Genomic DNA, 14,649 nt, shown 5'->3' with positions numbered 1-14,649 from the left:
TTTGATATCTTCAGCTTTATTTTTGTTGTATAAGATTGCTTTAGCTCTTTGGGGTCTCTTGAATATCCATATGAATTTTAGCATCATTTTTTCTAGCTCTGAGAAGAATGTCATTAATATTTCGATTGAGATTGCATTGACTATGTAAACTGCTTTCAGTAGTATGGACATTTTCATGATATTGGTTCTTCCAATCCATGAACATGGAAGATTTCTTTCCATTTTTTATATCTTCTTCTATGTCTTTCTTTAATGTTTTGTAATTTTCATCATGGAGATCTTTGACATCCTTGGTTAGATTTATTTCAAGAAATTTAACTATTTGTAGCTGTTGTGAAGGGATTGATCTTAGAGGTTCTTTCTCAGTCCTGGCATTGTCTGTGTATACAAAGGCTATTGATTTTTCTGTGTTGATTTTAAATCCTTCAACTTTGTCAAACTCTTTTGTGAGTTCCAAAAATCTCTTAGTGGAGTCTTTTGATTCATCTATATATAGAATCATGTCATCTGCAAATAGGAATAGTTTAGCATATTCCTTTCCGATTTGTCTCTCTTTGATTTCTTTTTCTTGTCTGATAGCTCTGGCTAAAACTTCCAGGATTATATTGAATGACAATGGTGAGAACAGGCATCCTTGTCTAGTTCCAGATCTTAGTGGGAATGCTTCCAACTTTTCCCCATTCAATAATATTCTGGCTGTGCATTTTTCATTAATTGCTTTCATTTTTTTTATCTGAGAGGTAGAGTTACAGACAGTGAGAAGGAGAGACAGAGAGAAAGGTCTTCCATCTGTTGGTTCACTCCCCAAATGGCCGCAATGGTCAGAGCTTTGCTGATCTGAAGCCAGGAGCCAGGTGCTTCTTCCTGGTATTCCATGTGGGTGCAGGGACCCAAGGACTTGGGTCACCTTCTACTGCTCTCCCGGGCCACAGCAGAGAGCTGGATCAGAAGAGGAGCAGCCAGGACTAGAATCGGTGCCCATATGGGATGCCGGCACCACAGGTAGAGAATTAACCTACTGCACCACAGTGCTGGTCCCCTAATTGCCTTTGTTACGTTGAGGAGTGTTCCTTCTATACCCCGTTTGCTTAAGGTTTTCATCATGAAAGGATGGTGTATTTTATCAAATGCATCCCCTGTATCTATTGAAATAATCACATGATTTTTGTTCTTTTGTTCGTTACTGTGATGTATCATATTTATTAATTTACATTTGTTGAACTATCCTTTCATACCAGGGATAAATCCCACTTGATCTGGGTGAATGATCTTTCTGCTGTGTGTTAGATTAGATTAGCTAGCATTTTGTTGAGGATTTTTACATGTGTGTTCATCAGGGAAACTGGTCTGTAGTTCTCTTTCTCAGTTGCATCTTTTTCAGGTTTAGGAATTAAAGTGATGCTGGCTTCACAGAAGTAGTTTGGAAGTATTATCTCCCTTTCAATTGTTTCAAATAGCTTGAGAAGAATTGGAATTAGTTCTTCTTTAAATGTCTGGTAGAAGTCAGCAGTGAAGCCATCTGGTCCTGGGCTTTTCTTTGTTGAGAGGCTCTTCATTACTGATTCAGTCTCTTTCTTGGTTATTGGTCTGCTTAGGTTTTCTATATCTTCATGACTTAATTTTGAAGGATTTCAGTTTAAATGAATGAAAATTCCTTAACACACATTGCATGCCTTTTTCCTAAGATGAAACACACACTGAAAGTGTGCATTACTTGTCCAACATGGATTCACTGAAACCAACCATAAAACATAATGATGTGCACATGGAAAAGAGAAGCAATCTTATTTATATATGCTTTAATGCACACCTTTTCTGAAGTGTGTGTGTGCATGTGCATATGTGTGTGTGTGTGTGTGTGTTAGGATGAGGGACGTGAGGGAGGAAGCTGCACTGTGTTTATGCTGTACAATGAACACCACTGGGTTCCTCAGCACTTCCATACTCTACAGCGTTGTACATAGAAAGCATGGGCTGAGAATCTGATACAGTGGCTACCACTTGTCTAACCACAATTTTTGCTCAATCCCATGCCCAGGTTTTTCTGACACATCCTCACTGGAGTGTGAAGAGGGTGTTGACCTTCTTGGTAGAGATGTCTGGACTAACTCCTGGCCCTAACTGGGCCTGTGGGCCCCAACATGAGATCTGATACATTGTAGGTAGCAGATTCAATGCCAAAATTTATATTACCACAAGAACTAAATCATTGCCATCAGCCCCGCTAAAATTTGGCGTACTTCATTATAGTTCTGAGAGAAAACTACACCTTGGAAAAAAAGGAGAGTAGCATCATGGCTGCCATTGGTAATTGCAAGCTAGTGTGAGGAAGGCTGAAAGCTGGGTATCGTCGGTGCTTATTGAAAAATTTTGTATTTGAGGCCTAGAAAACAAGCACACATGAATTAAAAATTAACTTATGAAGATGCTGTGACATAGAAGAATCAAGATGCTCAACTTCTGGGGCCAGCACTGTAGTGCTGTGGATTAAAGTGCTGCTTGCTCTACCGGCATCCCATATAAGCACTGGTTCTAGCCTCAGCTGTTCCACTTCTGATCCAACTCCCTGTAAAAGCACCTGGGGAAGCAGCAGAAGATGGTGTGAGTGTTTGAGCTCTGCCATCCATGTGGAAGACCTAGATGGATTTCCAGGCTTCTGGCTTTGGTCTGTCCCAGCCCTGGCTGTTGTGGCCATTTGGGGAGTGAACCAGCGAATGGAAGATCTCTGTCTTTCTTTCCATCTCTCCATGTCACTCTGCCTTTCAAATAAATAAAAAATCCTTTAGGAAAAAAATTATTTTTAGCTCCTCAGGCCCTATTTGGGAGATGCTTTCACTGGGTCTTCTGCTCATATGCCAGTGAGCCAATTCGTGAATTGTCAGAATGTTGTGAGCTCTTGTATTCCCACAAGCCCATCTCCATAGGTGGACCACAGGCTGGGAACTGTCAGAACTAACACTTCCAAGTGATGAGCTACTTGTTAAGTAATTTGCTTATAGATTTTTATCTCATTAAAATTTTTTCTCAAGTTATACCATGAAGTTCACATAAGAACTAGCTGGATGGGCTCTTAAGCAAGCATTTTCGAATTTTGAGTAAACTGGAGAATTGATTCATTATGAAAATACATTATGGTAAATGTCTGAAGTCAAATTTCTGCACTTTTCTGGGATAATGTCATGCTTTGGGACTGTGCAGGAAATACGTATTCATCTGGCTTTGAAACAACTGGAATTGCAGTGACTGGAAATGTCTTCTGTAGTCAACTTTCATGAGAAGGAGGCAGAAGACAAGTCAACAAATGGATATCAGAGGTTTTTTTTTTTTTTTTTTTTTTTTTTTTTTTACAGGCAGAGTGGACAGTGAGAGAGAGAGACAGAGAGAGAAAGGTCTTCCTTTGCCGTTGGTTCACCCTCCAATGGCCGCCGCTGCAGCCGGCGCACCGCGCTGATCCGTTGGCAGGAGCCAGGATCCAGGTGCTTTTCCTGGTCTCCCATGGGGTGCAGGGCCCAAGCACCTGGGCCATCCTCCACTGCACTCCCTGGCCATAGCAGAGAGCTGGCCTGGAAGAGGGGCAACCGGGACAGAATCCGGCGCCCCAACTGGGACTAGAACCCGGTGTGCCGGCGCCGCAAGGTGGAGGATTAGCCTATTGAGCCACGGCGCCGGCCTCAGAGGTTTATTTTTTAAGACAGCTTTCAGAACCAATGATGGGGCCAATTCAGAGGCAGCCCAGCCTTCCAGACTTCCACATTCAAGATGTACTGTTCATAATGAACATCTTAAACAAATGGCTTATTGTGTATAATGTTGATATCTTATATATTATAGTTCCTTGAAAAGAGTATTTTATTTGTTGATTGTGTAATTTTTATGCATCCAAATGTGCAGTCAACCAGCATACCTTTTCATGTACCCATTGTTCATGAGTGCTTCATGAACCCAACTCCCTGCCCATGCCCTGCTACCCGGCTCCATGCCATCCTCCCTACTTTGTCTCCTCTGCTGAATTCTCTGCCTTCAGCGTCTTCTCTTTTGGTTACTGAAGCATCTTCTCTCTGTTTTCAGCCTCTGCTCACCCTGGCTTCCTTCCTTTACTTTATGAAGACCCCCATATGTCTTAACCTAAAGGACCACACCATCCATTAGCCCCATCTCACCCTCAAGCTATTGCTACCAAATCCCCCTACCCCGCTTTCTCACCCCTCTCCATCTCAACTTGGCCTGATTTTTTGTTTATTTTTTAAAATTTTTCTAGTTGTTTGGGGGTGGGATGGGAGGGCCACAAGAAGAGAAGAAGAGTGAGAGAAAAGCTCCCATCTGCTACTTCATTCCTCAAATGCCCACCACTCAATCCAGACCTCTAACTTGGGGTTATGAATCTAATCACACAAGCCCTCACTGCTGCCTCCCAGGGTTTGCCCTGGCAAGAAGCTGGAGTTAGGAGCCAGAGCTGGGAATCAAATCCAGGTACTCCAATATAAGATTCTAGCATCTTAATCTGTAGGTTAAATGCCCGTTCCTTGGCCTGGTTTTATAAAACAGAAGTCTTTCCTCATTGTCTCCACTTCTCTATCTTCTGTTTAGTTACAGGACCTTGTTCTTCCACTCTACCTTTTCTGTAATCCCACTGAAACTTTTCTTTTATATATATATATATATATATATATATATATATATATGGTGTATATATATACCATATATAATTTATATATAATATATTATATAAAAACATAAAATATAAATATATTGTATATATTATATAAAATATAATTATATAAATATATTATATATTATATAAAATATAATTATATAAATATATTATATATTATATAAAATATATAATATATTATTTATTTATTTGAAAGTCAGAGTTGCACAGAGAGAAGGAGAGGTAGAGACAGAGAGGTCTTCCATCCACTGGTTCACTCCCCAGATGGCAGCAATGGCCGGAGCTACGCTGATCCCAAGCCAGGTGCCAGGAGCCTCTCTGGCTCTCCCATGTGGGTGCAGGGTCCCAAGGAATTGGGCCATTTTCTACTGCCTTCTCAGGCCATAGCAGAGAGCTGGATGGAGCAGCCAGGACACGAACCGGCGCCCATATGGAATGCCGACACTGCAGGCGGTGGCTTTATCCGCTATACCACAACACCAGCCCCTGAAACTTTTCTGACATACATGAGCAGTCTTCCCCAAAAAGCCTCATCAAAGGTGACTTCCTCATTGTGTTTCATTCTTTCATTCTTAAAATTTCTCCATCACATTCTTTTTTTTTAAAAAAAGTGTATTTATTTTCATTTATCTGAAAAGCAGAGAAACAGAGACAGATAAATAGAGACCTCTTATTTCTGGTTCATCCCCCAAATGCCTGCAGTAGTCAGAGCTAGGCCAGACTAGAGCCAAGAGTCTGAAACAAATCCAGGACTCCCATGTGGGTGGCAAGGACACAGTACCTGTTGTCTCCTGGGATGTGCATTATTGGGAAGCTGGTGTTGCGAGTAGATATATAACAAACCCAAGCAATCTGATTTGAGATGCAGACATCCTAAGTAGCAGCCTAACTTCTGCACTAAATGTCCCCTTCCCTTCACACTTACATATCTTTTTTTTTTTTTTTGACTGGATCCTCTTTCTTGACCTGCCATTTAATTATTGTTAATTTCCATCAGATTCTATTTTTGGCCATCTTTATGTCTCTAGGCACTCTTATTGAAGTAGCAGCAAAAGGAACACACAGCTGGGAGTCACAGAAGCTCCATGGACATTAGAGAATTGTGACAACACATGGGCTATACTTCAACTACAGCTCATGAAGAGTCTGAATGTCTCCATTTTAATGTCATGTGCCTTTCACCGTATTTAAGTAGAATAAACATTTAATACTTGTTGCATATTCAGGCAATTTCCTGTTTCACATTGGGTAGTTACAGGAATTTTCAATCTTTTAGCATTTTTGTAACTTATTACTAGTGGACAACTCTATTTCCCAAAGACATAGAGCCATGAGGGTTAGGGGTTAGGGTCCTTTCCCTCCAGTCCATCACTAAAAATATACTCCTCTCTCTCTCTCTTTTTCTCTTCTATTTATATTACCTATATATTTATTTTTCTTCTTCAAGATTAGATGGCTTGCTTGTTTTCCATAGGAGACATCAGGATAGATGACTACAAGTTGAGTTTCACAGTTCTCTTACATTGACCTAGTAGTGAAAGTTCCTTTGAGATGTTTGAAAACAGATTGACTTAGTATGTTTCTCTTTTTCCAATGTGCCTATAGCTACTTTAGTGGACAGCTGAGAGAGAAAGTATTCCAGTCTCCAGTTAGGTTCAATCTTAAACCACAAATTTTATAACCAACGATTACTTTTAAAAACCCCACTATTTAATGAGGAAACTGGTTATTTACGTATCACAGTTTACTTCAGAGTAATTTGAAAGTAATTTTTCAAAAGAAAATCACTTAAGGTGTTGTAGCATGCTCTGTTCTTAGATGAAAGTGCTGAAGTGTGCATATCTGTGGACAGATTTGTTCTAGTCTCTACAAAGGGTGAGTAGTGCTAACAGAGACTCTCCAGAGACCACGAAACTCACATTGTGCTCATTTGAGACCTTCTGCAGTTGAGATATTTGAATATTAATGCTTTCATGAAAATCAAAGAAATGTAATATTTGTTTCAACTTGTTAACGTGGTTTGTCATGTATAAATATTTTTTAGAGATAAATGAAATAAAATTGCTTGCAAGCCTAAGAAATTTTGCTTAATTTTATCACCAATTATGTAAATATGATTTGAAATAGATAAAAAGGATTCCTAAACTAAATTCAATCAAGCATATGTATATGAACAAGTTTGGAAAGATTTATTTATTTATTTGAAAGGCGGAGTTACATTGAGACAGAGGCAGATACAGAGAGAGAGAGAGGTCTTCCATCTGCTGGCTCATTCCCTAGATAGCTGCAACAGCCAGAGCTGCACCACCGCTCTGAAGCCGGGATGCCAGGAGCTTCTTCCAGGTCTCCCATGCGGGTGCAGGGGCCCAAGGACTTGGGCCATCTTCTACTCCTTGCCCAGGCCATTGCAGAGAACTGGTTTGGAAGTGGAGCATCTGGGACTCAAACCAGTGCCCATATGGGATGCAGGCACTGCAGGCTGCCACTTTACCTGCTATGCCACAGCACCGGCCCCTGGAGAATATAACTTTAATAGTATTAATCAAAATTTTACATATGCACAATAATTCTACTTATGGGAAGTTATCCTAAAACAATTTAGCAAATGTTCAATGACATATGTAAAATACGTTCATCACATTTCAGTATATAATAGCAAAAATGTAGATACGAGCCATACATTAGTTAATTTTGTTGTTATGGAATTCTATATGGACATGAAAATGATCTTACAGTTGTATTTATTGGCATGGAAAATACTTTATATGTTATTAAAAGAGGATTCTAAATAATATGACTTCTAGAGTATTAAAAGTTCATGGAAAATGAAATTAAAAAGAGAGAGGTGAGTATTTGCAACAGCAGTTAAGACTCCCCTAGGGCACCCCCCAATGGCCGCTGCAGCGGGCGCACTGCGCTGATCCGAAGCCAGGAGCCAGGTGCTTTCCCCTGGTCTCCCATGCGGGTGCAGGGCCCAAGCACTTGGGCCATCCTCTACTGCCTTCCCGGGCTACAGCAGAGAGCTGGCCTGGAAGAGGAGCAACCGGGACAGAATCAGCGCCCCAACCGGGACTAGAACCCGGGATACTGGCACCGCAGGCGGAGAATTAGCCAAGTGAGCCACAGCGCCGGCCAATATTTTCATCATATGGATTTCCATGAACTTTTTGAGAGCCCCTCATGTTTGAGAATGAATCTGGATATCTTAGTGAGTGAATGTCTATACAAAATTAAAATATTTTTAGTGTTTTTATGTTTTGCAATGATCTATGTTATTTTACAAATGAGGAAAAGTGAAGCTGTTCATATGAAGAACACCTACGTTGTTAGTGAGACTGATGGATTCTTCCTTCTGTCTTACGTGAGGTGGTCACCCACCCTTAGATAAGACAATGGACAACTAAGAGATATGAAAATAACTGACAAAGGATTAAGTGGGATGAAAGCACTGTGAGCACTTAGTGATAGTTCTTGCATACAAAAAGGAAAGCCATCTAGATGTTATTGATCAGACTGAAGGAATGGATGTTACAAAAGGAAAGTACAAATATATGTGAAGATGTTTTAAAAATAATACAGGTCATTTAATATGAAAACTATTAATTAAGCAATCATAAGTAAATTGTTACTATCTCCATTCCTTTTGAATCATGCATGAGAAGTCTCATCTGGAACATAAGAGTTGGAAGCTTTTGTAGATCTCACATCTAATCCAAGATGTTGAACTTGCTCATGATTGGGTGTATTGTGTCACTCAGGTACAAGTTCTCCCTTAGAGCAGTCATTTCTGGGGCTAAAAGATGCCAGCTAAAATCGTGCAGGAGATCCTCTCAAATTTGCAAAGTGAAATGTCACTCCTGGTCAGCTGAGGAGAAAATCTATATATCTCAGAATTTCAGTTTCACATTATGTTCAAAGTTCAATGCTCCTTCTATTGAATATCCATAGCACTTCCTTTCAAAAGTTAACAAAAATAATATAAATGAAGCTTCTGGCAAAAAAGTGACAAGTGTTATAATTATCTGATAGCTGAGTGTTTTGTCTCTAATTTCTGTGCCAAGTTGCACATTCAGCTGCCTGGTAGCCCCTAAGGGATATGAAAATACTTTCTCTTTTGTAGGAATATACTGGGAAAAACCCACCACTTTAGTGAATTTATTAGCCCTTTTTGACAAATTATTTTGAAGAAGAAAGGTAGGCCCATGTCCAAAGGGCTCTCAATGCCTGAGACATGCTTGGTGCAAAATGATACAATCGCATGAAAATCTATGCCTCCTTGGACCTCTAATTTTACCACTCCATAATAAAACGTATAGGAAAGCTCAAGTTGCTTTTTTCTGTAGTACAGATTGAGCAGTGAGTTGACTGAATAACTGATACAGAAGTGACCCATGAGGAAACAACAATGATAGAGTAACCAACATGAAGGCAGATGCTGGCTCTTTCATTGATTATATTTTTGGAAAAAAAAAAAACACTAAATTTTAAGCTCAAAAGGAGCTGTTGAAAACTTCTTAGTAAGTTATTAAATGAAAGAAAAACAAGAGTATAAGAGGAATGTGTCTCAGGAAATAGAGACAACCAGAGGTGGAGCTGTTATTGGAATTCAGATTTCAGGGCCGGCGCCGCGGCTCACTAGGCTAATCCTCCGCCTGTGGCACCGGCACACCAGGGTTCTAGTCCCGGTCGGGGCGCCAGATTCTGTCCTGGTTGTTCCTCTTCCAGTCCAGCTTTCTGCTGTGGCCAGGGAGTGCAGTGGAGGATGGCCCAAGTGCTTGGGCCCTGCACCCGCATGGGAGACCAGGAGAAGCACCTGGCTCCTGGCTTCAGATCAGCGCGGTGTGCGGGCCGCAGCATGCCGGCAGGAGCGGCCATTGGGGGTTGAACCAAGGGAAAAGGAAGACCTTTCTCTCTGTCTCTCTCTCTCTCTGTCCACTCTGCCTGTCCAAAAAAAAAAAAAAAGAATTCAGATTTCAGAAGCAAAGCCTTGTGGTTTGAAATGATGACAGCTAAATTAGAGGAAACAAGCAATAACCACTCTTGTTGCATCATCCAGGTTCTGTGTTGGTACCTGACCCCCAGATGATGTGTATTTGTGCAGACTGCACTCCTGCAGTTAGTTGCTTGCTGTGTGCAGCCAACTTGGCAGAAGGATTCCCAGGTCCTACGTGAAGGGTGGCACGCGCAAAGGTCTGATAACAATAATATTTATATAGGATATTTGAAAGGGTTAAATTAGGTAATATTTATGAAATTAAGACCAGGTAAAGGATTAAGATGTATAAGTTGGGTTTTTTTTTTTTTTTTTGCTATGTTAATTTTGGGGGTAAAAATCCAATCCCTTAATTTAAAATACGGTTGAAAATGTCTAGAATTTATTAGAACTGCTTTTGTTATCACCTAACATTTAAATGTTCAAGGCATTATTCCTGCTTTGTTATACATATTTAGTGCTCCTTGAGATACTAGTATCAGACCCCCTAGTTAAAACTTGAGTCAATAACAAAGCACATTTTTCCTCTGATGACAGGGAGAGCAGGAAAGGTGAGGGCTTTGGCAAGGGCTGAGGATGGAGACAGGGCACCAAGGGGAGGCACCTTTGCTCCTGTGCCCCTCTGACCCCTACACACACGGCTTGCGTGCCTCTTGCACAAGGGTTCTCTGCATGGCGGTGGCAGGCCAGCTCCTGGGATCCCAGGTCTCTCACAGCAGAGGAATGCTGCCCTCCCCAGTCAAGCTGAACAAACCAGAGAGAGGTCCTCGGTGGGTCCATGTAGCGGTCCTGTGCTCATCCTGACCAACTGTGGATGGGGGCATAGGGTGCTGTGCCAACTGATGGGCCAGCTGTCCCTATACTATGGTCAGGGAGGGAGAGGGAACATGATTGGGAGACTCCCATCCCTTACTCCCAGGGACTATTCATGGGCTGGACAGAGTAGCTCCCAAAGAACGGAATTTGCTGTTAGCAGAAGGTGGGAAAATGGGCTCAGGGAGGGTGACAGGAGGACGGGGTGGCGGATGGAAGGAGGCAGAGAATGTGTGAATGGATGTTTGTGAAGGAGCGCTGTTGATGTGCTTATATAGGAAGCAGCATCCTACCCTCCACGTGGTAGTTCTTCCTCTGGGCCATCAGAGAGCCAGCACTGAAGGGTGTGGAAGGATGTTCTGCTACCCTGAAGCTTGCTCTGCAGACTGAAGGACCTGCAGTCCAGGGTTTGTTTACTGCCTCTGGACTCTGTCCTGCTGCACACTAGATTTCAGTTCTGTTGATCAGATGTTTATGTCATCAAAGGGAGCTTGAAAAATCCTAATGAATTATTTCTAACCGTTTTATCTAAGATTGCAAAGGTAAAAATCTCTTTATGGATTGTATCCATTTCTCTACGCTGCATATTGCTGTGGTTTGTTTTTCTGAAAACAACACGTTTGGGGGGCAGGCATTTGGCCTGGTGGTTAAGATGCCTCCAGCCCATATTGGAGTACCTTGGTTCCATTCCCAGCTCCTGCTTCTAACTCCAGCTTCCTGCTAATGCAGACCTTGGAGGCAGCAGTGATGGCTCAAGGAACTGGGTTCCTGACAACCAGATGGGAAACCTCAATTGATTTCTGGGCTTATGCCTTCAGTCTGGCCCAGCCCCTTATGGTAGCATTTGGGAAGGGAACCAGCAGACGGGAGATATCTGTGCCCATGCATGTGTGTGTGTGTGCCTTTCAAATTAATAAATAATTTAGAAGAAAATAACATTTTAAACTTCTTTATATTATACAATAGTCCCCCTTATCCACAAGGGATACATTTGAAAACCTCCAATGGATACCTAAAACCTGGGTAAGCACCAACTCCCATAGATGCTGTTTTTTTTTCCCCATAAGTACATACCTATCATGAAGTGTAATTATTAAGTTGTACATAGAAAGACATTAACAGTGTAACTAATAATAAGATAGAACAATTCTAGCAGTGTGCTGTCAGAAAGATTATCTAGAACTTACGAATTATTGATTTCTAGACTTTCCCTTTGAGTATTTTCAGACTGCAGTTGAGCACAGGTAACTGAAATGGCAGAAAGCTTAACTGTGGATAAGGGTTGATTACCGTAAATCTCATTTTAAAAGTATTTAATCAAGGAAGTCTGCAGCTACTTTTGTTTCCTCTACTGTTTTCCCCACGTCGGGCTTCTTTGTCAGGGAGAATGGGATTGCCTTACCACGTAAAGCATGGGTAATGGCCGTAAAAGAATTCCCCAGCAACTGAATAATGGACTGCCAGAAATATTCTTGGTGCCAAAGGATCTGGATATGTCTGTTCCATTTACTGTGTTTCTTGTTTCTTCATGACTAAGTGCTCACAAAAGACATAAAAATCCAAACTCCTGGGGCATGTGGGATTTGAGGGCAGAAACCATATTTTAATATATCCAGTTCCATTCCTAGAATATTAAGATGGTTACGAAAGTGTCCACAGCAAAACTGATGAGTCTGAGATATGTAAGATCCTCCATTTTTTAATGAGGTTCATTTCCAAGGACAGAAAGAAGTCGTTCTATTATCTCCATTGTGCTTAGCTGAGTGACTTAGCAATGTGTATCCTAAGGAGCACTGGAAGTCTTGCCCCAGAAATTTCTAACTCACCGTGCCTGTATGAATAACTTCCTATTTTTTGGACTCAGGAACATGGATTCTATTGCTTTATTAAGGCTTCTCATTCAAAATGCCCAATAGAACAGTGTGGCAGAACCTTTTACTTCTTAAAAATTTGCTTTGATAATCCTCATGTAGGATCTCTGTCCTTAGTGTGCTGTGCATTGTGATTTAATGCTATAACTAGTACTCAAACAGTATTTTTCACTTTATGTTTCTGTGTGGGAGCAAACTGTTGAAATCTTTACTTAATGTATGCTAAACTGATCTTCTGTATATAAAGAGAATCGAAAATGAATCTTGATGTGAATGGAAGGGGAGAGGGAGTGGGAAAGGGGAGGGTTGCAGCTGGGAGGGACGTTATGAGGGGGAAGCCATTGTAATCCATAAGCTGTACTTTGGAAATTTATATTCATTAAATAAAAGTTAAAAAAAGAAAATTTGCTTTGATAATAAATTGAATGTACAAAGAAAAGAATTTTCTTAAAAATGGAAAGCATGCAATTTAGGAAAATAGTGAGAAGTTCTGGCAAAACAGTGGAAAGGTAGAAAAATGTACAAAGTTTTTGTGTCACACTGCACACATGAAAAGTCAAGAGTAGCATTGAAACCCCTCACCAACTTCCTTCCTTATCCTTCCAAGCACCTGTCCACCGGGTCAGTGAACACTTGAGACTATTTATCTCCCCCGCTTCATAGTGTGAGGATGGAAAGCTCCGTGAATCCACCCTGGTTTCACCTTGACAGGGTATTTTCTCTTTGCTAATGTCTTAACACTGCAGGGATTTGGGGAGCAGGGTCATTATGCACAAAGATGAAAATTCTTAATTATTCTGCATGTGACTCACAGGGTAGGGGACATTCTAGGGGAGCCATTCCCCCAGGTCAGGGACCAAGACAGATTCCTGGGCTGAGTACTTACAGTCTGTGTCCTGTACTCCTACCCAGCAAAGTAAATTGGAATTCAACTAGATGAGCTTGCATCTGCTGTGTGTGTATGTGTGTGTGTGTGTGTGATTCAAGTCTAAAAGTTAGTCCTCTATTACTTATGAAGATGATTCCAAATACTCCATCATGATCCGCTACTACAAATTCAAACACTGTCGTGAAACACCATCTCCATGCTCTCTTGGGACTGCTCCAGAGAGACTTCCCTAGGTCACCCACTGCTGTGTGCACACCGCCTCCCCAGGAAGACCTACAAGTGTCTAGAAGACACTGAGTGGCATCATGGCTTGAACAAGATTGTGTTCCCAAACCCATGTAGACATTTAATCCCCAAAGTCTTAAGTCAATGGTATTGGGAGGGTGGGGAGTGGATTAAATTATGTTGATAAGAGACCTTTAAGGGGGTCCTCAGATCACAGGATGCCTGCCCTTGGAATATAGTTCTCATTGGAGGGTTAGTTTTAGAAGCCAAGTTGGACTCTGTCTCCTGGCTGTCCATGTTCTCCTCCCTCTGCACGTGCTGTGCCCTTGCCTTCCTCTGGCCTCACTAGAAGCCACACGAGTGGGGCCACCAAATCTTGGTCTGTGAACCTTCAAAAACCATGAGCCAAAAGTAAACCTCCTTGCTTCCCAAGTTGCTTATGTGATAGTGATGAGAAGCTGGCTAATAAAATGTGGTCACCGGAAGATAGTGTATTTGAGGCAGAGTTATCAAGAAAGAAACATAAGTAGCATCTAAGTTTATTTTGACTGTAAGAAAAGAAGCAGGGGAGTGTTTTGCAGAATGAACCTTTGCAGAAAGGCAGTGATTATTAGTAACTATCTGTTGTGATTTTCAAGTAGCTAGGACCCAAGTCAACTTATGACTTTAGGCTAAGGTAGACATTACTTGCAATAGTTACTGAAGTCAAAATAACTCTGCCACTGACTAAGCAGCAGGAAAATGGTAAAAACAAACAAACAAAAAGAAGAAAAAACCATGGGTCAGCTCAAATACACAAACACTTTAATTTTTGTAAATAGGGAATTTTTGTTAAAACACTTTTTGATAAAATTATAACTTTTCCTTATAGCAAGTGCTCTGAAAATTATCATTCACTTATGATGACAGGAAGAACTATTACAGAAGAAAATTGTAACACAATTTTTTTATAGCTGGCCACTCTTTTTACCTGGGAATTAGGTATGTAGTTGGACATCCTTCATCTGAAAATCCTGAATACTCACTTGGTAAGGTCTATATAAATATTCCAACATTGGAAAACCAAAATTTGGAAATATTTCTGTCCCTAAGATGGAGACAGAGCATACTCAACCTGTGCTGCTTTTATTGTCATTAGCAACTGCCTTTTTGCATTCTTCTAATTTAAAATGTTTAGTTTTTGAAA

The 14,649-nt window shown here is 41.0% G+C and overlaps 1 protein-coding gene across 6 annotated transcripts in view; it reads left to right on the top strand.

Annotated features, from left to right (window-relative positions):
- The window catches only part of PIEZO2 (piezo type mechanosensitive ion channel component 2), a 454,193-nt gene that overhangs the window by 211,980 nt on the left and 227,564 nt on the right, over positions 1 to 14,649 (top strand). The gene's annotated exons all lie outside the window — the stretch shown is intronic.

This window comes from Oryctolagus cuniculus, chromosome 10, assembly GCF_051225735.1.
Source record: "Oryctolagus cuniculus isolate XC-2025 breed Fujian yellow rabbit chromosome 10, ASM5122573v1, whole genome shotgun sequence".
In the NCBI taxonomy this organism is placed as follows: Eukaryota; Metazoa; Chordata; class Mammalia; order Lagomorpha; family Leporidae; genus Oryctolagus; species Oryctolagus cuniculus.
Note: the sequence above shows the minus strand (reverse complement) of the source record. Positions and strands in the feature narration are given on the sequence as shown.